Source organism: Channa argus, chromosome 10 (assembly GCF_033026475.1).
Source record: "Channa argus isolate prfri chromosome 10, Channa argus male v1.0, whole genome shotgun sequence".
In the NCBI taxonomy this organism is placed as follows: domain Eukaryota; kingdom Metazoa; phylum Chordata; class Actinopteri; order Anabantiformes; family Channidae; genus Channa; species Channa argus.
The window spans coordinates 17,491,285-17,519,079 of record NC_090206.1 but is presented as its reverse complement, the minus strand read 5'-3'; the positions used below and the strand labels follow the sequence as shown (position 1 = coordinate 17,519,079).

General features: G+C 39.7%; 1 protein-coding gene across 4 annotated transcripts in view; it reads left to right on the top strand.

Moving 5' to 3' along the window:
• Positions 1-1,030: 1,030 nt before the first annotated feature.
• The window catches only part of drp2 (dystrophin related protein 2), a 108,213-nt gene continuing 81,448 nt past the window's right edge, over positions 1,031-27,795 (top strand). The window contains exon 1 of one of the 4 annotated variants that reach the window (XM_067519226.1): positions 1,031-1,187. The gene's annotated coding sequence lies outside the window, so the exon portion shown is untranslated. Of the gene's footprint in view, positions 1,188-23,209; positions 23,391-27,795 lie in introns of those variants that run through there. The other 3 variants (XM_067519227.1, XM_067519223.1, XM_067519225.1) reach the window with 3 other exon arrangements.

Sequence of the window (27,795 nt, the reverse complement as noted above, 5' to 3'; positions counted from 1 at the left end):
ATGTAAATAAACATATGAACTCACAGTGGCTGCAGCTCAGCCACCGGAGCAGATGTGTTAAAGGCAGGAAGAGGAAGACAATAGGTGTGAAGGGATCTTTTATTTCCTCATATAAAACTATAATGTGAATTATGAATGCCACTTACTACTCTGAAAATAGTTCAGCTCCTTCCCTTTCTGCCAGTTGCTTGCTGCCAGCTTAGCATTAAAGTTTTATATCTGTTTTGAACTGTTAAGGAGTGCTCTCTCTTTTTTTTCCTGCCAACCTCTGCACCGCACCCCCACTAGATTTATTGGAAATGTGACAGACTTCTAAGCCAACCTATTTGCTGACAAACTTTCTCTAAATATCTTCTATCCTATTATTTTTTTAGCTCTTGTTTCCGAGCGTGCCTGTGCCTGGCCTTCACTGCAGACTGCCTGTATGTTGGTTAATGGGCAGGATGTGAAAAACTAGAGAAACTAGTTGCTATTAACATGCTATCAGTCCTCAGGCCTGGATAGAATTGCTCAGCAGAGCACTGCTGTGCCAAAGCTGCAAAAGAAATCTCAGGGAGGAAAGGGGACGCTCATTGGCATTCCTCCTGCATTGGCTCACTCCCTGTTTCTTCCAAGCGGCCAGCGCCCAGCATCTCAGCAGTCCTATATTCCCGGCTCGAGCGTGCTGTCTGCTGATAATAAACATCCCACCAACTGGACCGGAGTCACAGAGGTTTGCTGAGTTAGAGCCTCGCTGGCCTACTCTGCCTCTCTCACATCAAGGTTGAGCAAAACCTTTACAGTATGCTCACTGTCACCACGTTTTAAAGCCTCTGCTGTTGCTGCTTTGCTCCCAGGTCTGAATGTCATTGGGCTTGTAGGAAAGAGGGGGCTGAGGAGGGACTGGGTTGTTGGCATTTAGCCCAGCACCAATAATGAATTAAATTCCACAAGACAGCTGTTAAATGGCATGCCTTTTTCAGCCTCTTATCAAATCTCCTTCAGTCCACTGGGAAGCAGTCTCTGACCCAGTTCCTTGTGTTGTAGGTCCCCCAGTGCGAGGAGATTGCTGCTGCTGTTGTTACTCCACATCCAGGCCACCCCGGCCCCTCCTTCACCTCCGCCAGCACAGGCAGCCACAGAAACGTTGGCTCGTTTCCAGCGAGGCTCCGATCCTGCAGCCACGTCAATCACGTCTTCACCGCTGGGTAACTATAAAGCATGCATGCAGACCACTGTGTGAGCGGCACACACATTCAAAATGTGTGGTCTTGTTTTCAGGGTTGTAATTGTGCTAGTTTGTTACTGAGGTCGCTCGTGTGTGCTTTTTTTCCTGTTAAAGAGGCATTTTCTCCAGCCGAGCATGCAATATGCTCCTTCTGACACACACACACGCACACACACACACACACACACAGGAGGAATCTCAAGGGGTCTCATCAGAGCTTCTGTGTCTTTGCCTATTTTTTAGTCCATTGACATGTTCAGCTCTTGCTCCAGGTGTCATCTACTGGACTGTGTCAAACTCCGCAACTGCATTTGAAATGACGCCTTCAAACCATGTATTAAATCATGTATTAAATGTAACTCTCGAGAATACGAAGCAACACCACAGCCAAACAAGTACACTTACTGATGAGCTGATACAGGCATGGTACGTACAGACAAGATGTAAATAAAATAATTATGTTAACGATGATGATGGCCATAACAGCATCATCTTGTCACACTATGCTACCCTACAGAGCATTTTTGCTTCTTTCAGCTCATTGATTTTGTCTTGCAGCCCACAGCACATCTGATGAAGTTCACTCCCACCATTCTCATTGGCTTTGTTTTCTTGTTTTTACAAAAAAAAGTCTTACAAGCTCACCCACAAACACAAGCTGCTCAGCACCAAACAGTAGACACACACAGTTAATGACAAGCTAGAGAACTCATGGTACACACACAGTAGTGTAGTATGTAGTATGTAGTATAATCAGTGTAGTTTCCTACGATAATGTTGTTCCGTGTCCACTTGATGTTTAATAGGAAATTTAATGTGATTCATTACAAAGTGACAATATATAAGAATGTAAAATAATTATTAGTGTGTTGTGTTTAGAAGTTCTGATGCTGGACAAAATATGTACTTATTGCTGCTTTAAATGTGTTTTTAGTGTCACTATAATGTGTGTTCTTAGGAACACGAACCAGACACAGCTGCTCTACTGACACAGAAATCCCGTCTCCTTAGCTATATTTGGAACTTTATTTTATAGAAAAGACCTCACTCTCCACCCACCAGTCTATTTTAATCTAGTGCTAGTTAAGTTGCCATCTTTACCTCTTTGTTCTCACTCTCTTCTTATCTTTCTTTTGTTTTTGTCCCATTTCGATCCCAGTTTCTCTGGTGTTTTGTCTCTACCTGCTTCCCATCTCCTGAAAGCCCTTAAATGACCCAACAGACATTATGTCCCTCTAGATTTATTAAGACTCCTTCCTAGGTATAAATTAGGTTCACACGATCACCTAGAGAGATGCAAGCTATGATGTCCTTTTGTTTTCCTCGCTGCAATCCCCTCCGGCTCTGCTACGGTGTATTTCATCATCCTGTCCGCCCGTACTCAGTCGCCATCGCGAGTCTGTCGTTCGAGGGTTCTCTGGGTTAAATAAATGGTACCTGGGTTTCCACTGTGTTGTCATTTAGGTGCGTTTGACCCTCTGGAGCCAATTCAATCACTGTCTACCCACAAGTAATATCCTCTGCCTGCCCTTATCTCTAACTCCAAATTACTGAGCTTCAGCCCGGTCTTCACATCAGAGCACCACAGAGGGAAGCAAGAGAACAAGGAAAGAGCTTAGAGAAGGTCATAAAAGGTAACTGTTGGACAGAAAAAAGGCAGGAGCCTATGTGTAGCTACACAATGAGGTTTAAGCCCAGATCAACGCCCAGGGTTGGCAGAGAAATTAGCGTTGTGCAGTGCTCACTCAGTTATCCAACTGGTGTGGCACAGGGGAGCGTTGCCTCGCCTCAGCTGCTGCACATAGGAGATCTGGTTTTTGGAGTTGCAGCCTGTTAAAATGTTATCTCGCTCCAAGACATTTTGGTTCACTATACTTTGTCACCGAGGGAGCTTCTCCTCTCTCTTTTTCCTCCCCTCTTATCTGTGAGCTGCCACATTATAGTCGGAGCAGATGACTGGCAGTCCGCAAGTGGAGGCCGTGCTTTTTATTATTTTGACACAAACCAGTAGAGCAACTGCAACAGAAGCCTGTGCCCTAATGTACTCATGTGCTCGACCACTGAAATTAGCCTCTCCTCACATTGTTTCTCTCCTATGTCACAGAACATCCCCAGCCAAGTGTGTCCAACAATGGGTTAATGTGGCAGCACCCACACCCCTGTGATACTATGCTAATTAACATGTTTCCCTGGGGGTTTATCCCCCCCCCCAGCACACAATTTGTCTGTCTACCCTCATTCTCACATACGGTGTTAACATATAAGCTTTGCTGCACAACTGTCTGCTATATATGATAATCTGTAATAAAGCATAAAGCATATGATTACCGTGCACATCTAGAAGTGGCAAAACATATCAACATCATAATGGCGCTTTAGGTTTTTAACCCCCTTAAGTGAACTCTGCAGAGCTCAGTGTTAGCATCACTCACTGTTCCTTTGGCTCCTCACTAATCTATGTTCAAGGCAGCTTAGCCTGCTTGGCCACCCTGAATGTCCCCGAGGGTGCTACTGTGTCAAAGACTTAACGCAGCGGCTGCTGGGACCATCATGTTCCACCTCAGGTTTTCTTTCTCCACGCCCGCTCCCCTCCACTCTGCAATTCCACTTCTCCGTCCCTTTGTCACAGTTTGAGCTTATGTCTCCCTTTAATTGAATTGTTTGCATCCCTGTTTTTTTGTTTTTCGTGTTCTCATTGCTTTGTCATATGTGTGCTGCAATGAGCCGCAGGCTGCCCTGCATGCATGTTGTCCTCCAGAGGCCTGGCTCCTGGTGCTGTGGAGCCGGCCCGAGGATTATATCATCTTCTCCCACTTATCACAAGTCTCCCTTTTTGCTGTCACCTTTCCCACTCCTCGTCTTCACGCCTTTATTTCCCATTTCACTTAGCATCTACTGTATCTCTCCCTTACTATCTTTGCCTGTCTCCTCTGAGAATGATGGGTAATGCTCAGGGAATGGGGGTGGTTAAGTAACAGAGATGCAGTTTCTCGACAGAATCTGTTTTACTATTTGTTCTTCTGATGTGTGTATGTAGTTGTGTGTTATTTAAAGTGTAGCCATGTAAATGGGTGGTAGTTTTTATGCCGGTGTGGGAATATGTGGGAGGTAAGGGTTTGTTGTTGATGTTTGCTTCTTTTCTGATTTCCCATTTGCGAAGGCAAGAGAGCATGTTTATGTTGGTGAATTGTGGGTCAGTGTGTGATGATGGAGTTTTGCATATGTGCTCACTACAGTGGCCCTGAGGTGCAAAACAACAAGGCCAAAAAGTTAGTAAACTCGTGAAGAAGGTTTTTTTTTTTGTCTCTACATTTCCCAATTTGTGAGATGTGTTTTCTTACATGCTGGGATTTCTTTACTGTTGCTGTGTTCTAATTTGTTTTGTTGGCTTTTTTGTTGTTGTGGTTTATAACATTTTGTGTTTCCTAATTGGTTGTTGTGTTTACGGCTTTGCTGGGTTTTGTTTGTTTTGTTTTTTTGTGAAACTTAAAACGTTTTGTTTTCTGAAATATTATTCTTTTTTGTACAATGTTGTTATTGTGGTGGTAAAATTACAGCAACGTTATATAATGGCTCTGAGGTATATTTAGCACCTTGGGGCCACTAGAATCCACCCTCCATGTATATGTGTGTGTACAGTCGGTCTCGTGTGCACTCACACAAGTTAGCAAGCATTCACTTGTGTAAAATTAAATCCACGTCAGCAGGCAGCCATTCAGATAAGATTAACAGGACCTGACATTTCCTTCGTTGGAGACAGATGCTTGCTCCAGTTCCCTCAGAACATTTCCCCTCTCCTCCGTCCTCCAACTAAATTGCATTTCATCTCGGTCTGAAGATATTTTCCTCCACTTACCCTCCCTGCCCACAGCAAGACCTGTTCTCACCATTAATTTGATTTCTGATATTGTTATTACAGGGCAGTGTGATTAGGAGAGCATGAGTTAGATTAAAGGCTTGTTTTATGCCACATTGGAGCCAATTAGCTCAGACTACAGACTTTCACCTCAGTAGACAGATAACCACAAATGCTGATGTTATGTACATTATGCAGGCGCTCTTGGTGGTGGAGTAAATGTTTAAGTAAAAACCTAACGGAAAGGCAGTTTATGTCAATCTGTAAACGTGCTGTTAAAAACAAACAAAAATACAAACAAACAAACACTTTATATATTTCCATAAAGGTGGAGGAAATTTAAAAATCATGTATGTATGATAGATTTCCCTGAGAATCACACTGCTTTGTCCAAAATGACAATATTATGACTTCAGCCTTTTTATGAAATAACAGCTTTTAAAATGGTTTGTTTGTGTTATTTTACATAAAAGCCACAATTCATTAAAGGCAGCATAAAAAAAATAAAAGAACATTAAATTGTTGACAGCTTACAAACATGTTTAATGTGCTGTATAGTAAAAACAAAAGACATTTATGTAAAAGTGCAAAACATGGGCCCATAATGTGAGTTGGTGAATAACACTTAAATGGAGGTGGACATCATTGATACATAACCCCAGTGGATGTCACAGGGCTGTCACCAAGGGCTACACTGAGGAAATGTGATTATCATTTATGCATAAGTACCATTATTGTGTGTGAACAGTGCACTGTAAAAAGTAATAACATCAGTGTTTGAAGGCAACTGACATATGTACAGTTGTTTCATGTTTCTTTTGAAGGGCAGCTTTAAGGCAGATTATCTCACCAGTAAAACGTGCTTGTGATTGGGTTGCTGAGGGAAATACATTTACACAAGTACAAATTAGTATTTTATTTGGGTATTTTGATTTTATGCTAGTTTACTCTTCTTGTGAAATGTTTTAGTTTCTACCAGTTTCTATAGCTACCCTGGAGCTAAAGATTTCAAATTTAAAATAAGTTGGTAAGCTTCAACCTCTTTGCAAAACCCCCTCTTGTCTGTGAATTGGTTGCTGTTACATCAAAGAGGTATTTCGCATGGCTTAATTTAAGTGTCTGTCTCAGACTGAAGGAGTTAAACTATTTGACCCTTCATAATTATCTGTGTTCTACGCAGTCTTGACTGGACCTGCTTAAGATTCATGAAGATGTTTCACCTCCTGTCTGAATGGCTCGTGTAGTTCTGGCTGACTGGAGTTCCACCCATGTTGTCCAGGTGCTACCTTTGGGATAACTATGACATGGGTAACTAAGAGACCCCACAGATATTTATCTTGTGCATAACACTCTTTTAACTGCATAACAGTTATAAGACTTAAAAGTAGCTCCATCTCAAGCTTCAGTAAAATTCTGTAAAAAATATATATAAATATAAATTGTTAGAATTTGTTGTAAATTGTTAGAAATTGTTAAAAGTAAGAATTTTTATATCGTTAGATCTTCAGAGACAGGTCGGTTTTCTTTTTTTCACTACTACAATATGTCGGCCTATGCCTTTGTAAGACACATCATTGTCATCACCACAATGACGAGAACGAATTATACTCACTCATCATTTACCTGTGTAGAGGATGGGGAAGCATCATACATTTTGTTCCCTGCCTTTCATGCAGGGGAGGCCATTGTAATGTGCGCTCCGTGAAACAGAGTGGAGGTGACTGAAAAGTAGCCGTCTGGCATGTGTATGTGATGCTGTCACTCTGATGTGTTATGAACCATTAGTGGAGCTATGAAACTGGGTCTCAGCGGGGGAAGTCATTGATCTTTTGTGTATGCATGCGGTTGTGCTTTTATAGTGTCTCTATAAAAGGCACATACAATTGTTTGAACATCTGTAGATGTCAGGGTTGTATGATTGTGTGCATGTTTGTATATGGTTGCATACACACCATGTGTTGTACAGTATATCAGCCTGTGTTTGGCATTTTCACACCTTTGGTTCTAATCCTGGAGCAAAGTAATTGTGAGTCGGGGACATAGGGTCTTCTCATCTGCCTTAATACCAGCACTGAATTGCCCTTCATTAGTAAGCACTTAATCCCTGCTTATAGTGGTGGAGGCAGACATTAAGAAGTCAACACATTCAATATTCTGTAGCTCCTTTTGGGGGTTTTGGGGTGATGAGGACAAGTCTGTTGTTTTCTTTCTCCTTTTTGCTGAGCTTTGTCAGCAATGAGTATGGGCATTACACTGTATTTAGGTTTTGCATTCCTGAAGCATAGCTTCTTACATGTTTAACTTATTTCATTTACTTAATTCCATGAGGTTTGAAGTCTGCAAACTCAGCAGAATGAGGGGAAACACTGAAGGCAGCATGCCAGTTCATCCCAAGGCTCCATTTTTACTATTACTGTATACCCTGAGAGGTTTAAATGGATGTTGAACTTTGGCAGAACCTAAGGTTGTTTAGTCATATCAGCATTATATATGTCCACATTCTCACCCTCTTTCATGACAGCGAAATGGGATTCAGTTCTTGTTTAAGACAATTTTGCGGTCAGTTACAAAAGGTTACAAAATCCCTCTTTTAGCACATAAAGAAACTTAAGGGATTCTGCCAACATGGCAATATGTTTTTTTATTGTGTGCGCGTATTTGTACTTAACATCTTAGCCTATGCTGCTTGTAAAATTCAAGGTGTTATAAAACAAAAATAAACTCCAAATTAATCTGAGATACAGAATATGATTTGTTACTCATAGTCTCAGACCCCTTATCACCATATGTAACAGGAAAGAGGAAATTATGCAGCTCTGTTTCCCACTCACAGCTCTTGGCAGGAGCGGAAATGATAATCAGCAGCACTTGAACTTATTTACGTGATGTCCATGAAGCTAAACAACTGAAGGTTATGCCACAGCTCAGTACCACTCAGAATAAATACATGCATTTTCCTTGTCACCAATTAATTCGCTTCAGAAATTAACGGCAAATTTTTACTGTATCTTTTTTAGCCTCAGCGCTTTAGCCATCCATCACTATTTAACACCAGAGCTGGATTTCTCAAGACATACTAAGCTACTCTAAAGCGAAACCCAAAGTTCTTTTGGTCCTATGAGGCCAGCGTATGAGGCAATGAGTCAAGGTTATGGGGATCACATGGTGGAGTAATGGCTCTGGAGTGGCTCGCATTATCAGAGAGGCTGAGAGGTCGTAAATAAAACCACGATGGGTTGATAGTAGGTCACCTGTGCTCCCGCTAGTGTCTGAGCAGGACAACTTTGAAGGATCACATGTATATGTATCTATTACTTCTAGTAATTGTAGGAAAATGGCCTTGCAGGTCACCCTTCACTTTGTCAGCAGAAAGATGTGCCACTAGACTTCACTTGTCGCTGTGAAGGATGACGGGACATGTCTGGGCGACAGAGTGGAAAGACACGTCCTGGCTCCCAGGCTTGGCTGCTTTAAGAAGTTCTGTAGTCTGTATGTGTGTTGGCAACAGGAGTTATGCGGCGCTCTGAAATTGAACAAACAAGTTAATAAAATCCCCTGGCTATCTGTTATCCAGGAGTGTGCTCAATTTGACAGGCGTGAGCTGATATGTGTGGCAAGGTCTGTTATTTGTGTGGCGGACGTTTTAGACCCTCAGGCTTTCATCTACAACACAGAGCCTATGACGACGGTAGTTTCCAGATTACTTGGTGTGCGGATTATCTTTGTGTTTAGATTAATTGACACTCCCTTCTCTGAGCCTGATTCTACAGCTGAGCAGAGTTAGACCATGGGTTACATGACCATGTCACAGGGGGGTCAGATGAGCAGACGGCGCGGGCGTCTGTGATTGAGAGCGCTGTCACAGCACCTGCGGTCACAGCCTCTGACGAACTCCTCTGGGGGCATGAATAATGTACACAGTGGATCTGAGTGATGGGTGGTGTAATAATGCTAGGCAGAGTAGCGTGACCGGAAACTCCAGTGACGGCCAAAGTCTTACCCAGCCTGCCAGCCAACACACACACACACATAATCAACAGGGGAAAGAGATGTATTTAGGCTGCCGTCTGCTACTGGAAGGTCTCTCGAGTGCTGATGTTAAAGTGAAACTGTTCCTAACATCTGAAATTTTTATGTAGGCGTGGAAACATTTTGGAAAGCTACACTGCTCATAAATTGTATCTCACATTTGGTACTTTTAATGAAGTGGGACCTCAGAGTAGACTCCTGGGACAGGTTACTGAAGTAAAGTTATGGAACAAAGACATTTAGGCAAACTGTGGCACGAATCAAAAGGTTGAAACAAAACAGGTTTGCACAAAGTGTCATGTCATGACACTAAAAGGCAAAAGTGTGTGTATCGCTGGTCTGAATGGTCACATTAGAAGTGGCAGCAGCAACAGAAAAGGACAAGTGACGACGAATTGTACAAATGGGAATACGGGTCAGGCCATCTCTCCTCAAAAGCATTTATAGTGTTCCACATGGCTGCATGGTGACAGACGATAAATAAAAGGAGACACTTGAGAGACTTGTCCTAGCCCTTTGCGTTCTCTCACATCAGCATACCTGGCCAGATTCTGTTGGATAGTTGGTTTTGAGAAGTACCATGAATTGTCCAACTAAGCTTCCCCACTTCTGACGTTGGAAGTGTCTGAGGAGAGGATGTTTCAGGTGCAGTGCAACCATCCAAGAAACCCCTTGCTTCCGTCATTGGAAATAACTGATTCAGTTTGAGCGTATTTGAGTTTGTGCTAGTTCCCCAGATTCACTCCTCAGAGGTTCCAATTCTTATAGGCGACACAGAGTCTATAATTGTGAGCCTTCTTTAATTTTTTTTTACCTTGATTTTCCTGCTAGGACAAGTCAAAATGTCTGTGGAACTATGGGAAATGTGTCTGTTTCACTGGGTTAAACATAAATGGGGCCGTGTCTTAAAGTCTAAAGTAGATAGGCTGGGTGAGACAAGAAAAAATAGCACAGAGAAAAAAAAATCGGAGGCTGTCTACATGCGTCGCTATGACAATATGTTTCATTAATGTGAGTGATAGCTCTCAGAATAACAGTGTGAGGTTGAACACAGCCAGTCAGTTCACTTTGAAACACATCCTTGTGTGGAGTCAGAGGGTGGAGGAATGGAGCACTGGTGGGTGTGACAGCTGAGGATACTGGCAATCTTCCTGTCACCAGTGGAAGGTTTGTGGTGAGTTCAGAAATAGCTCATGTGTTTCTGTGCACAGACATTGCCAATATAATGTTGCCTGTGTCTGTCCTGGCTTAATTTTGTTTGCCCCTTTCTGGGATTGTTCTGTCGTTCTCTCTCTTCTTCTCCATTCACCGTCTTTTTAAAAGTCTGTCTATGTGTAAGTGAGTCATTGTCCTGGAAATGTTGATGTGCATCCTCCAGTGAGGAGTTTGGCCTTGCTGATTACTGCTAAGCTCTTTCCCACTCATATCCTCATCTTTCATCGACCATTTCCTCATTGTTGTTCTCTCTCCCCTCTTATCGACTCTCTCTGGGCCCCTAATCACCATACTTTTCCCTGTCACTCATTGTCTCTCTACTATGCTATCCTGTGTTACACTCGTGTCAGGTACAACTCGAGGCTAATGGGAATAAAAAGGGATATGAGACACACAGCAAAACACCGCCATATTCCTTAACATCTCACACACCACACACCTTCTGTGGGATTGAGTAAAAGATCATGAGGTGCCAAGGGAGAAGAAAGCATGAAGTGTCGCAGATTACTGGGAAAAGGAGAACGTCTTTTTCTGGCACACAGGCACAAAACAACAGACTGCATGGCAGCACTGTGATCTTCAAAGCTACTTCGTCCCTCAGTCCCTTCTCACTCCCTTGCTCCCATGCTTTCTCACTAGAGAGAGGACATATATTGGCTGGCTGCAGGCATGAGGCTGTTGTAATTTTGATCTTCTCATCTCAGGCTTCTTACAATATCCCTACACCCTTTGTTAACAATGTCCCCTCTCCTCGAGTTAAAACAACCTTTTTTTTAATGTAATACATTTTCTGGTAAAGGCCTGATAGTGACACCTCCTTGAAAAGTAAAGCTTGTATCATTAACATTTCCAGTACATTGCTCTCTCGCTCCTTCAACCTGTCTCCCACAGGCCAACCATCGGAAAAAATGAGACATGTCACCATATATAGTAGCAGCTCTCTACTATATAAAGTGTTGGTGTAGTATTTATTAGTTTTAAAAGAGCAGAATGGTTTGTAAAATAATACAAATATTATTATTAGAAATTGTGTTATGTAAATAACACAGAAGTGTTATTAATACTACAGAAGTGTAGAAAACAACTAATTTTGTCACCACTCAAATGTGTGTTACTGTAAGTCTGGTGTTGAGTGTGCCTAGATCATTTTCCTACCTACAGTAAGAGCAAATCCTAAATAAGAAAATGTCAGAGTCTTCATCAGGGCTGCTTAAGTTGGTTTTAAGAAGTAAATGATTGATAAAAAAATGGTTGGTGAATGAGCCCCAATGTTGTAGGGCCATTGCCTCTATTTTAGAGGGAGGACATGCTTTGATGGGGTGGGCTTGCTATTTTCTGTGCTCCACAAATACCTAACGTGTCCTGTTCTTGCTTTCGAAAATCCCTTCCATTTAATCCAGTTACTGCTCTCTGCAGAACAAAAAAATGACACAGCATTTCTCAAGGAGGTGTTGCTCAATGTTTATTAAGTCAAAATGAAATATTGTTCCATGCCTGACTACAAATGTTAATTACATGCATGTGGTAATATCTTAATTCAGGATCATGATAGAGTAATGATATTGTTTACCCATGCAAGGTGCCTAAGGGAGGCCTTTCAGTATTGTTTATGAGTCAGGTTCGAAACTTGATTAAGAACTCGGTTTCTGCTGGGGCCCCATCCTCGCTGGAGCACAAAAAGAAGACTCAGTGAGCTTTAGTTCTCACTCCTATCAACTGTGGGTGCAGCATGTGTGGTATATTTATACATTTCAAGTATTTATAAGTGTCAAATTAGGCTGAAATGGTGGGAAAATACAGGATTTAGAACATAAGCCCACAAGTAAGAACCATGTTTGCCACAGATTATAGGTTGTCTCCTTTAGGTGTTAGCAGAGAAATGAGGGGTAGCATCTGCGTTTTTGCCACTTACCTTTCATTCCTCCTTCCCCAGCAAGACCTTCAGTAGTAGCAACATATGGAAGTGTAACAAACATTAGAGGCTTTAAAATTTGACACCAGAAATCAAAGTCGAATGTTCATAAGGAAAACCTTGATCAAACTCTGGAGCAGTGCTCCTAACAGAATTCGTTTGCAGTTTTGTATATTACATAAGACGCCTGAGTGGATAAAGAAGAAACTACCTGGGTGGATGCCATGTCCCGGATGAGTTCTCTGTCTAGGTTTGGCTAAGAATCAGACCATAATTATTTCATGCGATCTTGTCAGTGTCAACTCCAATGTTCACTGTGTGTGCATGTGTGTGTGTGTATGTGTGTGCTGTGACTTCATGATGAGTTGGCACTAAGAGGCCAACTTGTGCTGCTCAGAGAAGAGCAACAAATGTATACAGACATTTTGACAAGTGATTGGTTCTTCACTGTCAGATCAAATGTGTCCCTGTGACCTGTGTAGTATGGACTAGTGGGAGGTATAAATTAATAATTTTATTCCTGCTTGGACCATCTGTCCCAGGATATAGTCAGCTACTGATGCTCCATCTGAACTTAGTATTTTTTTCCAGTTTACGTAACTGAATTGTTCATAAACATAAATAAAAAAATAAGAACGTACATTTACTTAAAGATGGTGTTTAGCCACATTAGCAGTGCAGCATTGTGGCTGTATGGTTCTTTTTTTTTTGTGTAAAATCAAACTTCGCCAAACTGTACTGTAAGTGCTTTTGGTGCCTAAACTTAACCACACAGAGGAATTCGGAGCAGAAACCTGGCCTGCATAACAGCTCTGCACTTTATATGCCTTCATATGCAAATTTTGTCTTATATTTTTATTGTCCTTTCATTGTCTTTATTATCAGTAAGAACAAAGATGTTGTTGAAAACACTGAAATGGACTCAGTAGCACGATCATACAGGTTTTAGACATAACCAAATATCAGTGTATTTGGGAAATAAAACAGATACAAGGAATCACAAAGAAAACACAGTGTTCAAACCCACAGGTCACCAGGGCACCGCTGAAAAGTTTATTTACCAACTTAAGATGTTTCATATATTTATTATGAATGTAACTATCCAACAACATATGGTATGAGTATAATTAAGTACTTGCCTACATGTTTGTACATTACCCTAAGGTCTTTTCATTTAATTCTAATAAGATTTGGAGTTTTTAGAGCCATTTTATACTGTGTGTTGGTATTTTAACTCACTGTAGGTAAATGGTCCTTCACCACTCTATATTAGATCATCACCATGTTATTAAAATGCCTACATATAATTTTTCTCAGCAGCATAGCCTGAACATTATTCATTAGTGCTAATTGCACAGACAGGATTGAGATAGAATCCATTTCCTGCATTAGTGAAATCGAACATCCATCAGTATATGAAAAAAAAAAACAGCAGAAAAGCAACTTGATCCAGATGAATTGAATTTAATGACATGTGGCTGATATTTAGGATTGTGGAAGTGTTCCATTTAAAGATACTTCTAGTCTCTACGGTCCTGACATCTGTCTGTGAATTTATTCTGCCCAGGTTTTATTTAGCTGAAATTGTTAGAGCGTTGTTTATCATTTAACAGCCTTCACCACTTTATCATCCTTGGCCATTATCACAAGACTTGCTGGAACAAACAGTCATGTACCAAACTTGTTCCAAATTCAGGAGAAATGATTCATCCAGAGTTCACTTTTTATCTAACAGTATATTCAGTAGTCTTAAATGTCAGTTCAGTTCTTTCCATCCAGCCTGCTGCCTACTGTCCTTCGCTGAAAGAACAGTTTGTTTGGGAATGTGTTTCCAAGGCCTACTCTGCATTTTCTTTTCCAACCAGATTTGCAATCTTGTCCCACGTGTAATAATATACGGCAAATGTTGTGTGGGTCTAAAAACAGCCAACTCTCCATTGGGTAGAATCTCTAAAATAATCAAAAGGAGCCCATATGAATAGACCTTGAATTGAGGGCATAAAGACGTGAGTGTATCTTAATACAGGTCTCAGGGTTTCATTGCAGATGAGTGCTACCTGAATATTTTAAACTCTTTCCTATTATTATCTCTTCATTAGTGCATTGAAATCCACCTTAGATTTATCTAATGGAAACAAAGTAACCTCTCCTTTCCTAATCAGCACCATACAGTGCCTGTCTGACTTCCTATTTAGGTTACGTTTTGAAGAATTGAAACATTCATTTTCTCGTCTAAGTTAAGCTCTTTCTTTCCTCTGGTTTTTACTCTGTGTCCCAATTTCATCCCAGTCTTTTCCATTTAGTCGGGCCTGTTTTGGTGCATGTAAATCATTCTCAAAACACTCTCTTTTTTCATAAATTTATTTGTGTTCAGTGAGAAGAAAACAGACACGACCCTGTTTGCACAAACAGCTGCTTTCACAGTGGATTTGTGCCTGTCCCAATTACATAGTTAGTCAGCCACGGAGTTTTTGTCCCGGCGTTTTGTGACACAGGCAAAGTGGTATCAATGCTGCATTTTTTATTTTTGTTGTAACGTTTGTTAAAACTGTATTTCTCCTGTGTGTTTTGCATCTATTCCTCTTTTTGGCAAAGTGCACTGCTGCTCAGTGCTGCTCTTTTTTTCAGTCAAACTGTGAGTTATTCTGTAGCTGATGCTCAGACTGTAGGCTGCAGATATTCTGTGGAATTCATTGTCACCTTTTTAATGGACACCGAGCTGTCAACCCGATCCCCGTCTATTCTCCCTCTGACTCCCTCAGCAAATAGGAAGTGACAAGGTTGACAGGCCAGTGAATGTGGACAGTTGAGCAGAGAGCCAAATGTCACACCAAACCCTGTCAAAAGCCTTTTTCTTGCTGTTATAATGAGATTCATGTTTTCAAATGGGCTTTGGTGGAGTGTTGAATCCATTAAAGCTTTTTCCCTGTTGTGCTCACTGCTGCCTTTATTACAGCACACGTTCATCATTAGCACATACCAGCACTCTATAGACATGCCGTGAATATTCCGTAATTATACTTTATTTTCCTTTAGGTACAGAAACCTCTATCAGGGGCCTTTTTGGGGGAATATGTTCATGTATAAGTTTTCCGTTCTGACTTGAAATGAGATGTTTTGTAATATGTCACACCTGCAGTATATGTCTGTCTCTGTCAATCTGTCAGTCTTTCTCTTTCCTATACTTCAGGTGTAGGTGGACAGCTATGCAGCTAGCTAAACACACATTTGAGTTTGAAGACTGGAGTTGGACTTTGTTTTTACTAGTGTGGAACTATTGTGAAACCATGAAAACAACATAGAATATGAAGTTTTTAATAAAAAGTGATAAAAGAGACCAGCATTATTGTTTCTAAATTTGTTACTGCATTTATTTGGAAAAGGGAAATTTCATTCATATAAATACAGTATAAGTTTCTAAATTTTCTAAACTGTGAAAACTATTATTTAGATATCAGCATTATATCCGCAAAAGTAATTTTCCATTTATCAGGTAATTATGTGGCCCTCAGACCATCAGCCAAATATTGCAATTTGAGCTGTTCCACAGTTTCATTTTCATTGTGACTGTTTTCTAGATCTGTTGTACAATGTAACTGTACTCTACATGCAGTGACTCATCTTGAGACTTCTGCGATAGAACTGACAGACAGGTCATACTGTTCGCATTTTCTGGACATCTGTGACTTTTTATCTTCCTCATTTACATTCATAATAGAATTGCACAAAGAAATGTTGACTTTCTCTCTTTTTGCCAAAGATCAACACAAAGATCAATACAATTATGTAGGCCCACAAGATATGACGTTATTGTTGGTTACACTGGGCTCCTAGATGTCTGGAGACAGCTAGGACAGTGTCCTACTTTTTTCTGATGGTAATCGAAGCTTGGGTCTGGGTATGCAGAAAACCAGATTACAACGTGCATTGTAAGTTAACACAACATGGAACATAATAAAATGCAAAGTCACTGCTAGCCTATCGCTTGGTTTGTCACTTGGCTCAGATAAAACATGTCCATCAATGGAGCTGGGCAATAAAATTATCTTTATTTCACAGCTGTGGCTTAGGAGCTAGAGAGGTTGTCAACCAATCATGGGATCAGCAGTTTGAGCCCTGCCTCCTTTGGTCCTTATGTCAAAGTGTCCTTGAACAGGGCACTGAACCCCATCCCAGCGGGTCAGTTGAGCAGCATGGCAGTTCTGCTATCATCGATGTGAAAGTACTTAGAACAAAAGTGCTATTTAAATAGTACTTTTATCATTTACAATGATAAACTGATGACTGTCATTAGAATGAATCTTTTCTGCATCTTAACAATTTCGAAAGGTAACACTACAGCACAACCCTAGTGTACAGAAAATCAAAGTCTGCAGGCTGCAGGACTAGGAGCCAAACTTGGAGAACAAATGTTTGCAACCAGATTTTTGTTATAAGAGTTCACAGCAGCAGTTGCTTTTGTCTTTTTGCAAATTTTATATAAGAGCTCAAAACGATACAGGAACACAGCATGTGCAGTGGACCTTTGCATTTATGGACCGTGCTTATTTATGGATTTGTGCTTATTGTGTGTATGGTTGTGTGTTTTGACAAAAAATTGTGCTTAAGCAATTCTAAAAACCTTAAATAAGAAAAAACTATAATATTTATTAACCCCCCCTCCACACACACACACAGAAAAAAGTATTTTCAGCTCCAAGTAGTACTCACTGGATGTAAGAAATCTGTGAGAACCATTAAAAGGAAGTGCTTGTTTGTTAAATTACATTTTTGAGCTTGTGCCCATCTTGTATTTTACCAAATAAACAAAGCTGTTATTAAGGTTAAATATGCAATAGCTGGAAGGAGTGTGGTAAATGGCGTGTTCTCAGTTTAGACAAGATCAGCAGTAACTACACCATAAAAATGAAATTAAAATACATATTTTACTGTTAATAAAAAATGTTTTAGTTCTCTGCTCTATTTTATTTATTATTGAAAATGCAATATTTAGTTGCCTTAGTTCAAATTAATTTCAGCAGTTGTAAACATGCGCTATTAACTCAAAATGCTACACAGGGCTTGGGTTTTAATTTGTATTACTTTAATGTAGTTGTTGGCTACTATGCCACCAAGAAACAAAAATCCATGTGGGATTTGTCCGGATGGATTGGCTGCTTATTTACATTTGGTTTTTAATCACTGTGAACTTGTAAGGTTTTCTGGCCCAACTACAGTTGTATAAACTTGATTGATTCACTGGAAAAAAGGCTGCAGCTGTTGTGTTGTGTTTGTCAGGGTTATTTTGACTAATGCACATGTCCAAAGGACTACAGAAAGCACAAGAGTTGTGGAGAAAAGTGTGTGATTAACCAGAAAACCCATCAAAAGAAAAAAGTAAAAATTTTTTGTTTTAAACTTCATTTGACTCTCCCAACAGAATACTTCATCTCATACTCTTTGTAGTGGAAAAAACTCATCTTAATTAGCAGGATCTCATTTGGGGTTTGGTAAATTACCTCTTTTCTGAACCAGGCATTCCTTCTCCTTACATCACTGCATGTAAGTAAGCAATGACAGGGTTGACTTTTAATCAGCATGCTTACACAGTAATTGTAAGGCAGAATCGGCTTTTCTTAGTGTTAATTTTCTTTAATTAGGTCTAAACACTGTGGATGCACTTGCCACAAACATAAGTATTTAAAACACAAGGGAGTCTTTATTTATCAACTTCCTGGAGTTTTTAGTTTTTTTGCACAATACTGTGCAACTTGGGCCAGAGCTAGAACTAAATAATACATAAATGTTTTTTGACCTAATTATAAAGAACAGAGTAAATAATCAACTAATATGCTTTAAATCCACTAGTGGTGGTCTGCTTTGTTACATATTTTAACTGTATATCACTATCAGTTTTGACTTATAACTAAACACATGCTTTTAGAAGGATTATTGTACGATATGAAAAAACCTTATTGTGACAGTTCATTTGAATTTTAGTTGAGCAGATGTCATCAGTGTTATCATATTTCAACCCTCTCGGCTAAAATTTTTTTCTATACAACATAATTATAATACAGTATAATCACAGTTTATATACAATAAATGGCAGCTTGTATATACTGTTTGTTGATATACTAAATATGTTCTCTGACAATGTATTTGTATAGGCCAAAATATCTGATGTTGCAGTACAACATCCAGTTTGCCTGACTACAGTGTTTTTAAGCTATTTTGTTTTAATATTACGCACTTTTAGCACCTGATTAATAGATAACTGCTGTATAAGTCAAGTAGCAGATAACATGCACCCAGGCCTATTGGAGATACTGTATTGACTAGAATAGGACGTGAAATACCGGGGACCTTAATCTCCCCCTTTGACCACCAAAATCTAATCAGTTCACACCTGAATTCAAGTAGATGGTTGTACCAATTTTAAAAAAATTCTCCCAAGGTCTTCTTGAATTATCACATTTGATGGACAACCTGAAATCAGATTGTGGCCAATTCACACAGGAAGTGTTTCTTCGCTATTAAACAGAACCTTAATCATTTTTTAACCTTAACCTCAGTAAATCCAGGCATGTACAGATGGAGCGGCTCAGACCTGCTGCCCTCAGCTGCCTGTCAGGGAGGTGTCACCCTGTCACTCTGAAACTGAACTTGGGCTTGTAGCATCACAGTCCTGTGTTTTACACACCCACCACCTTTCATCTCCTTGAAACTTGTGTCTTGTGATTAAATGTTGCACTTAATTTTTTTTAAATTGTTACGGTTCAGCACAAAAATGTAATAGCATTTGCAGCATAATTGCACATGAACACATTTTTTAGGAGACAAGCAAGTTTCTTTAGTACATCTGGCTGCTCAGTCTAAAAGCTGCTCCTCAGCCCATGTATTTTTACATACTGCTTACTGCAGTATGTCAAAGATGTGCTCAAAGTCAATTGCTAAGGAAAGTATTCCAATCTGTTATGATAATCACTATTTTTACCTTTGTTTAAGTACTAACTTTTAACATCCCTGAAGTGAGCCAAGTTAATTTTCTGATTCTTTGACTGGTAATTTCAAGCTCTTTGGTCCACTGTTTTTAATTTGTAACTTTGATTAATATCTCCTTCACTTTTTCTTTTTCAGGAATAATATTTTTAGACAGAAGATGAAATAACTCAATTGCTGCCTTAAAATATATATAAGGCAGAATGAGAAACAATTCTTCAAATTATAATTCTGTCAAACAGTTCACTGGTCAATAATATGATTTACCAATTGACTGAGATAATTCGCAGGGTGGATATTTGCATGCACACTCAGACTGGAATATATTTTGGTTAAATAAGCTGCGCTGTATGTAAGAGTGCATGAGATTTTTCTGCCTTCATTGAGGCTCCACAGCTGTAAATTCAATTTTTGTGGGGAAAGAAAGAAAGCAGGACTGAGCAAGACGACTGCATTAAATAAAAATGTGTTCACAATAAGCTCATTAGAATGCTGTCTTTACCAGTGGCATCAAGAAAAAGAGCAAAGTAATGTGGACATTTGCCTGTGATTTATTCCTTGCAGGGGCAGCTGTTTGAAGCAGGGCAAACTGCAAAAATAACTTCGTCTTCTCTCTTTGTATTTAGAGTATTTCAGCCTGTTTCCACAAACAAATCAACTACTTTTTATAAATGGGTGGCAGCATCTTAAAAAGACACAGAATAAAGTTAGATTTTATTCAGGGTGTTGTGGGTGTTTGAAGTAAAAGCCACGTCTGAATATGTTACATTACTTCCTGTCTGTGATACCAATATTTCTAGCCTGTTTCAAAAAGAACAAAATAAAAAAAAAAACCTGCTCACACTGGATGAAATGTTTATTTGGAATGTCAAAGTGGTCACTCATAAAATAAAATGACAGAATGATCATCGCCTGACTGCAGTTTTCCTCAGCTCTAACTTTACAATGCCTTTCAGCCTGCTGGTTCGGTTTTATGTCTACAACTTTACTGCTGTGGTTCACTTTAACTACATTTACATTTACATTTAGTTGACCGGCAGACGCTTTTATCCAAAGTGACTTAGAAGCAAACAAAAATCTACTGTGATGGTGAATTTTGGTCTTACATTCTTGAAACCCAACACCAAATAAATGTTGTTGTGGCTCTACTGTATGTGCATAAATAGGTAATGCAAATCTATAAGTAAAAGTCAACAATGATTCAAAAATAATATTTTAACAAGAAATATCTGATCCTAAAGCTTAAAATTATGTTGCATATGTTAGCTCGCTGTTAACTGAGAGCTGAGGTTCAGATAACTATCTGTAGAAAAGACTTAACAAATTCAGCAGTTTATCTTCAGATCATCTGCAGATTTTTTATGAATTCTGTATTTATATGATGCGGTATTTTGTTCCAAGTTGAAACCGCACAGGGTTCTGAATTTACCACAGCACTAATTAGCGGAGGTGTTATGTGGGTAATGTGTTGTATGTAACAGTCTGGTAACAAACAGGCCCATTTGCAGTTTTTCTAATGTGGTAAAATGCAATTTTTAAAGGGAGTGTCAAGCAGCACTGTGGCACAGATCATCATTTCAGCACCATTAAATATATACTCATGGGGGAAAACATCATTAGTAAGATTTAAAATATATATTTTAATTATAATCCTGACTTTAGCATAAATGTCCAGGATTATGAGTTTCTATCTTGAAAGACACATGGAATTGAAAAAAATTATAGTCAGTAAAAATTCCAAAGAAAAACGCATCCTCTTATTGTTCATGCTTTCTACAAAAAAGGGACTTAATCAAAGGAAATACTTGAAATAACTTGAATGCTGTATTGAACACAAGTTGTTCTTATCCATCCCATGCAGATACAGGAGTAAAAGAAGGCACCACACACACACACACACAAACACACACACACACACACAGTAATTACCATAGACTAATATTGTGAGCTGGTTGATGCTTCAGTGCTGCTCTAGAAGCACTCCACTCAACATACAGTTGAATGAAAGGCATAACCATTACTCACCTGATGGTACAATCAACAGTGAGTGCCCTATAAAGTATTCAAATAGCAGTTTTCCACCTCCACTTTCAGCAATAGTGTGTTAATGTCAGCTGAGCTTTTATTTCACTGCCCAAGCTCTTGGTTACAAAATAAAGCAATGACCCTATATAAATATAAATAAGTGTGTGGATGGCATGTTTTCTCCTGGGGAGGGGGAGGGTTGATTTGTCATTGAAAAGATAATAAAGTAAGAAGGACAATGAAATATCTGGTTAGAGGGCAAAACACTGCAAGCATGACAATGTGTAGTCATGAATGAAATACAGGAGGAAGATGGCAAGGGGAGGGGAAGTGAAAGTTTTCTTTGCTCCTGCTGTTCTGTCTGGTGGTTCCAATCACAAATCACTGTACCACATGTCTGCAGACAAAAGGAGTCAAGCTTGGGCACAGTGTGGCAATGTTTCAGAGCGGGATAGTAACAGTTTGACAGCTGCCTGTGCGCAGCAGGGGTTTGAAATTGTATAATTGTATAACTGATGTAGTTGCAATTTTTTGGGTGTGTGTGTGTGTGCGTGCGTTTATTTATTTTTTTACTTAAAACGTGTTTGTGTGTCTGTGTGCGTGCATGTGTGTGTGTATTTATTTTTTTACTTAAAACATGTTTGTGAGTCTGTGTGCGTGTGTGCGCATGCCTCCTATTTAGTGGACAATATTTAAGAGTGCCTACATGAATATGCGTGAGTCATTGGAGCTCCTCCAGTCTCACCAACAGTCTGTGACGGTTGCAGCTGTGAGGGGAAGCTCAGCTCGCTCATCCTGCATCAGCTGCAGAGAGGAACTGAGAGCTGGAGGCTGTTTGTGTGTGTGTGTGTGTGTGTGTGTGTGTGTGTGTTTTCCCCTTTTTCTGGTGGCTGCTGAGGGGCTGTGGGACAGTGGGACAGAGCAGCAGGGATGCAGTGGTCCAGCCTCCTCTAACTCCCATCAGGCACACAGCCAAGAGCTTGCTCCTGAAACAAGCCAAGACACACATAGATTACAAATGCTCACAGAAATGCACAAATACACTTGCACCAGCTCGTGTTCATTTACTAGCGGGCCTCCTGGACACTGATACTCTGACTCATTGTCAGCTTGTCATTGATATGTTGAAATTAAATCAGTTTTCTGCACACTCGGTGAGGCCCAGTCATTCAGTTGTTGGTGTCCGTATCAGCCCTCGCCAGTTCTTTTGGACAGTGCTCAATGGGTTTGTCACTTGTGTTAAGTGTTGTAATTGTGGGTGTAAAAGCATTACAAATCACTGCTGGCTTTAGCTTGCTGACAGAAGGATGTGTTTGCAATTACAGTACAGTATTAGTTCCATTTCATTATAATTACTCCATCTGTCACAGGTGATGTGTTTTTGTATGAAATATCTATTCTCTGAGATTGAAATTCCTCGAAGAAAACTGTATTGGCTGGACTTTGAACTGCCTGATCTTCATCTTTTGGGAGGGGCCCAAAGCAAACACTGTAAGTAAATGAATGAAAGGACATGCTTCACAGCTGTAATCATGAACTTGATCTGGAAAATTCTTTTCTAATAACTATATTTAGCATTTACCAAACTTGGGGCTTGAGACCTCTCGTGGAATGTTCAGATAAATTTGAAGGGGTGAGAAGTAAAACTCATTACCTGTACTAGTCACTTTTAATGTGCTACATCTGTATTTCCAGGTTGCACTGCCACCGTGCTCGGGGTTTGCTGCTGTAAAATGCTGTCGGAATAGTGAAATTTATTTGTTTTCAAAGTTTTCTCTGACTAGAGACTTGTCCCAGAACCTTTGGAGCAGGCTTTTTGTGTGTGTGGGTTGAAGGACATCAGGCAGATGGCCTTTCTTCCCATTGGTCGTGGGGAGTGGGGGACCATGTAGGTGTGAGCAGGAATGTACAAGGACAGAGACGTTTTTGACCAAGAAAGAAGTCTCAGCTTGTTAGGTCACCCATCTCTGTCTTTTCCACCTAATGCTTCCTGCCTCCGTCTTTCTCTGTGTTTCTTTTATTCCTCTCTGCATGACAACATTACCTCTTCAGCCTACCAACAGACAGGGGGAATAATGTCAACGCTCACTGACCCTTAGTGACAGATTGAGCACCACAAGCTTGAGACTGGAGTTATTACAGCACTGCAAGTCTATACGTTTAAGGTAGGCGCTGCACATTGTGAAGGAATCAAATTTACCTGCAGAGCTTCAAGTATGAGAATAATCTTTCTGCTTCTCAGAGATATCTTCTTTATTCTTTCAAATTAATATCAAAGTTTAGACATGGTATAGCAGCACAGTGTCTTTGATCCTCTGATGCTTTATGTGCCCAGTTGAACTGTCTTTTCTTTTTTGCTGTGAAATCCAGCAAAGCTTTGTGTGCTATCTTTTATCATCTACAGATCCTTTGATTTGAAATTCACATATTGTCTGCAAAACGTCCTTCCAGGTTGCCTTGGCCCGAGTGGTCATAAAAAAGAGCAGAAATAAAGATAAGGGGTAGACATTCAGTCTGTGCTGTTCACATAATTGGCCAATTTTAAAAGCGTTAAACTATGATTTCTGTAGGAAGTAGTTATGAGTACATGGAAGTGAGAGCTGTAGCCATAGCAGCAAGATGAATATTGTCTGTGTCACTTTGTGGCATGTCAGTGAAATCTCTGCTGGTTTTTCAGCATCTTTAGAAAACATGCAGTACATACGCTTGGCTGAGCAACGCCACATCTGATAAAGGCTGTAAATAATGCATGTTTAAAGCTTGACTCATGTTTTTGAAGTTTAAAGCTGGAGACAGACCCACCTAATGTTTTGCACAGTGGGGTGAGACATGCCTGAATGATGCAGAAGTGCGCCGATGAGATGGAGATAATGGAGACATTTGCATGACGTGATTTTTGTGGACATTATTTCCCTTTTGTGACGACTCTTAATGTGTCCTGCAGCAAAAACAAAAACAGATTTTTTAAAAATATTTAAACACTTTCATAAATACAATTTTTAGGTGCACTCATGTATGAGTCTGTGACTCTATGTGAAACAAAGCTAGTAGCCATCTGAGAAAAAGATAAAGAAAAGAGATTTGAGGTCAGAGACAAGGCTGTCATTTGGCTCCATCTTCACTCCAGAAGCAAGCCTCTCTTAGACCTATATTTTACCCACAGGGTATTCTCTTGGTGTTAGTAGTGACGTGATTGATGGTCATTGTTCAGTTCCATTTAGCATCTAGAGGATGGAGCTTTTCAAGGCAAACATGCTGCCTTCCTGCCCTTAAACATTACGTTGTTGTGCGTGGCTCCTGCTGCCTCGTGTTTTATTCACAAACAGAAAACAGTAAAGTGAATCAGATCTGTCCACACAATATAATTCTGTTTATGTTTTTATTTTTAGAGGTATTTCAGCCCAAGTGAGAACCTGGAAGCGATAACAGTATGCACAATCGCATGTGACCTCTGATTACCAGTGAAGGGAAAGAGACAGAGAGAGTAGCAGAGAGTGGGAGAGATGTGCAGGGTACTGCTGATTCATGCAAGACTCACCTACACTAACAGGAGCTGTCTGAGGAAGAAAAGGCAGGGAAGGCAGCGGAAAGATAAGGGGAGATAGGAATGGGAACAAGACGGTGATGATTCATGTGAAATAGAAAGAAAAAATTCCGACCATTCCGAGGCGGGGTTTTCAGAACCAGCCAGAACAGTTGAAGGAAGAATGAATATGTAGAGATAAAGATAAAGAAAGGGGGGGTCGTTCCCTCTGTCACTGAAATGTTGACACTGCAACAAAAGTTCCTTCTTCTCAGAACTCTCAGAAGGAAAATGGTAAAATGTTTATGATAAATGAGTATCTACACCGGAATAGTAGAAAGGTTCATTAGAGAAGTACTTTAAGCTCATTATTGTAGTTACAAAGCAGTGTGTAAGCCTCAAGAAATAAACCTAAAACATTTATTCGTTAATGAATTTTTCAGTTATTTTCCTTATCAACTGCCCAATGATTAAGTGAAAAAAGATCAGGAAATACTGAAATAAAGGTGACGTCTTAAAATGTCATGTTTTGTCTGAGGAACATTTCACACCCCAAAGATGTTTACTTTAAATAGAGAGAAAGAAAGCAGACAGTCCTTACCGTGGAGAAGGTTAACCTCAGAATGTTTGAATGCAATTGGTAAACTGAGCGCACTGCTAAGGAAACAGTCTTTCATCGTCCTTTTGTACTCTAAGTGGCTCGCACTATAAAAAAATAACCCAAGTAGCTGACTCGGGACGCCCTGGCGGTACCATACTCTGTACGTCCTGAAACAGATCCACAAAAATGGCTCACTGTTCACTTGCATGGCTGGATGGATCCAGAATGGATACAAATTATTACCCTACCTTGACGTGTTTAAATCAAAAGACATTGCAGCCAGATTTGGATCCATTCCTTGTTTATCTAGTCTGTACTCACATGTCCTATTCAAAATGGCTATTTTGCACTACAGTACAGTGGTATCTAAAAAAAACATCTCAAGTGTTCAGTACTTCTCTTAAAGTAGTACTTCTGACTGAAACAGTTGGTAATGCTGGAGAACAAAACGCCCACTTTCCAAATATCCAGCATGTAAATCAAGATCAAAATGTCTATTAAAAAAACATTATAATACACTGAATGGAAAATGCTGGAAAACGGCTCCCTATAAAGCAGGTGTTGATTTAATTAAAATTTAAAGGATTATAACTTCAAGAAAATTACCATCATATTTCTTTGCACAATAAACAAAAAAGCTGCTAACATAAAAACAAACACAGACACATATGTGCTGCTCTTTTTACAAAGGCTTCCAAAAAACATTTCATATCTTCCACTTTTCATTTGGATTTGATGTATACATTTAAACATAACTTTTTATGCAGTCCATTCTAAATAACATTTGCCCTGACCCTGCTCTTGTTTTGTGTCTCTCACATTCAGTTTGATTTAATTCAATTAATGTCACTAGGGCCAAATTGAGAGCACACACAATCACACTGTACACAATGAACCATACGTGATAAATTAAAAAACAATAAAAAATATAATAAAAAAAATAGAAGAGAAGAATAAAATAAAGATAGAGAAAAAACATCAGCAGGCAGTCATAGAAGGGACAAACAAAAAAGGTCTTAAATTACCTTAAATACCTTAAATTTAAGATCATAATGCAGTCAACGCTGTGTTCAATTAAAAGTCTCGTTAAAACCAATGGTAAATGAATGAAAAGTAAAGAAGAAAGGCTGAAAGAAGAAAGAATGGGAAAGAATAATCGGTGGTGGTTGCTAGGTAACGCTGGCAGCAAGTTAAGAGAAGTCCAGCGGAGTTTCTGGCATTTGGCTAGTTTCTAGCTGGGTTTTGAGTCAGTGGTCCAGTCATGGATGTAGTGTCAATGCGATTAGTACTCAGGCGTAAGTTAAAACGCTGCTGGTTAAAACCTTGAACATGAAGACAGAAAAGGGATCAGATCAACCGGCGAAGACAGGAGGAAAACATACGAAGATTAAGGTACTGTAGGTAACACAGGGATGCTAAGCTAACTTACTGTGTGCTAGCATCACATTTGTTGGAATCTGTGTTTAAGTTAGTTTACAGGCGTGTTTAATTTTTTTTAGTGGGTGTGCACACATAGTTTTATATAATTAGTAAATGACAGTTGTTGTACGGTACTGTGGGGAATTAGCTAGTCTGAATGCAAGTTAGCTATGTGTTTTTGTATGTTTATGCTAATGAGCCATGTGGTGATAAGTGAACACAGCAGAGGACAACTTGAGTTATTAGTAATCACCATATTTTCACCTATATTGTATTTGTACCTGTGTGGTTTTCTATCTAATATTACTGTTTTACCTAGCAATGTTAAAATAATGCCCATTGTTATGTTTTTGTTTTTCTGTGCCATTTTGTGAGGATCCCCTGTCTCTGTTTTTTGACTTTCTTTCATGGCTCTAGTGTTGGTCAGTGCTGTTGCCACCGTATTAGGTGAGTAGAGGAGTGCCAGCTTTGCCCTTCCTAAATTTGAATGATTTAAACATTATAATCAAACAGAACAAATGGATGCCTGTCACTCATTGTAAAACACAATGCACTGGATGCAGGTGATCTACTGTAACGAGGTAGCATTCGACACAACATGGGGCTCGAATTCCCCAACAGTTAACACACCGTGATGTAACTTCACGTTTTAAGGCCTTTTTAAAGCGATTGTGGTGGCTAAAGTTTCCAGTAACTTGACAGCTTTTTTTAAATTTTTTTTTTTATTTTGTCCTTTGGGAGTTCAGGGTCGCCACAGCGGATCATTCTCCGCATGTTGATTTGGCACTTTTTTTACGCCGGATGCCCTTCCTGACGCAACCCTCAAGTTTTGGACAATCTAAATGCAATCTGAAATTGAAAATTTGTTTTCAAAGCACAATTTGGGCCTGATTCTACATCTGTTCTTCAGAACTTTTGGCAGCTGTCTCTAGAGATGTTATACCGACAGTCTGAGGAATTTTTTTTACAGTACTACAATTTTGTAGTACTGTTTTGCTGAAAAGATTGACTATATATCTGAGGGAGT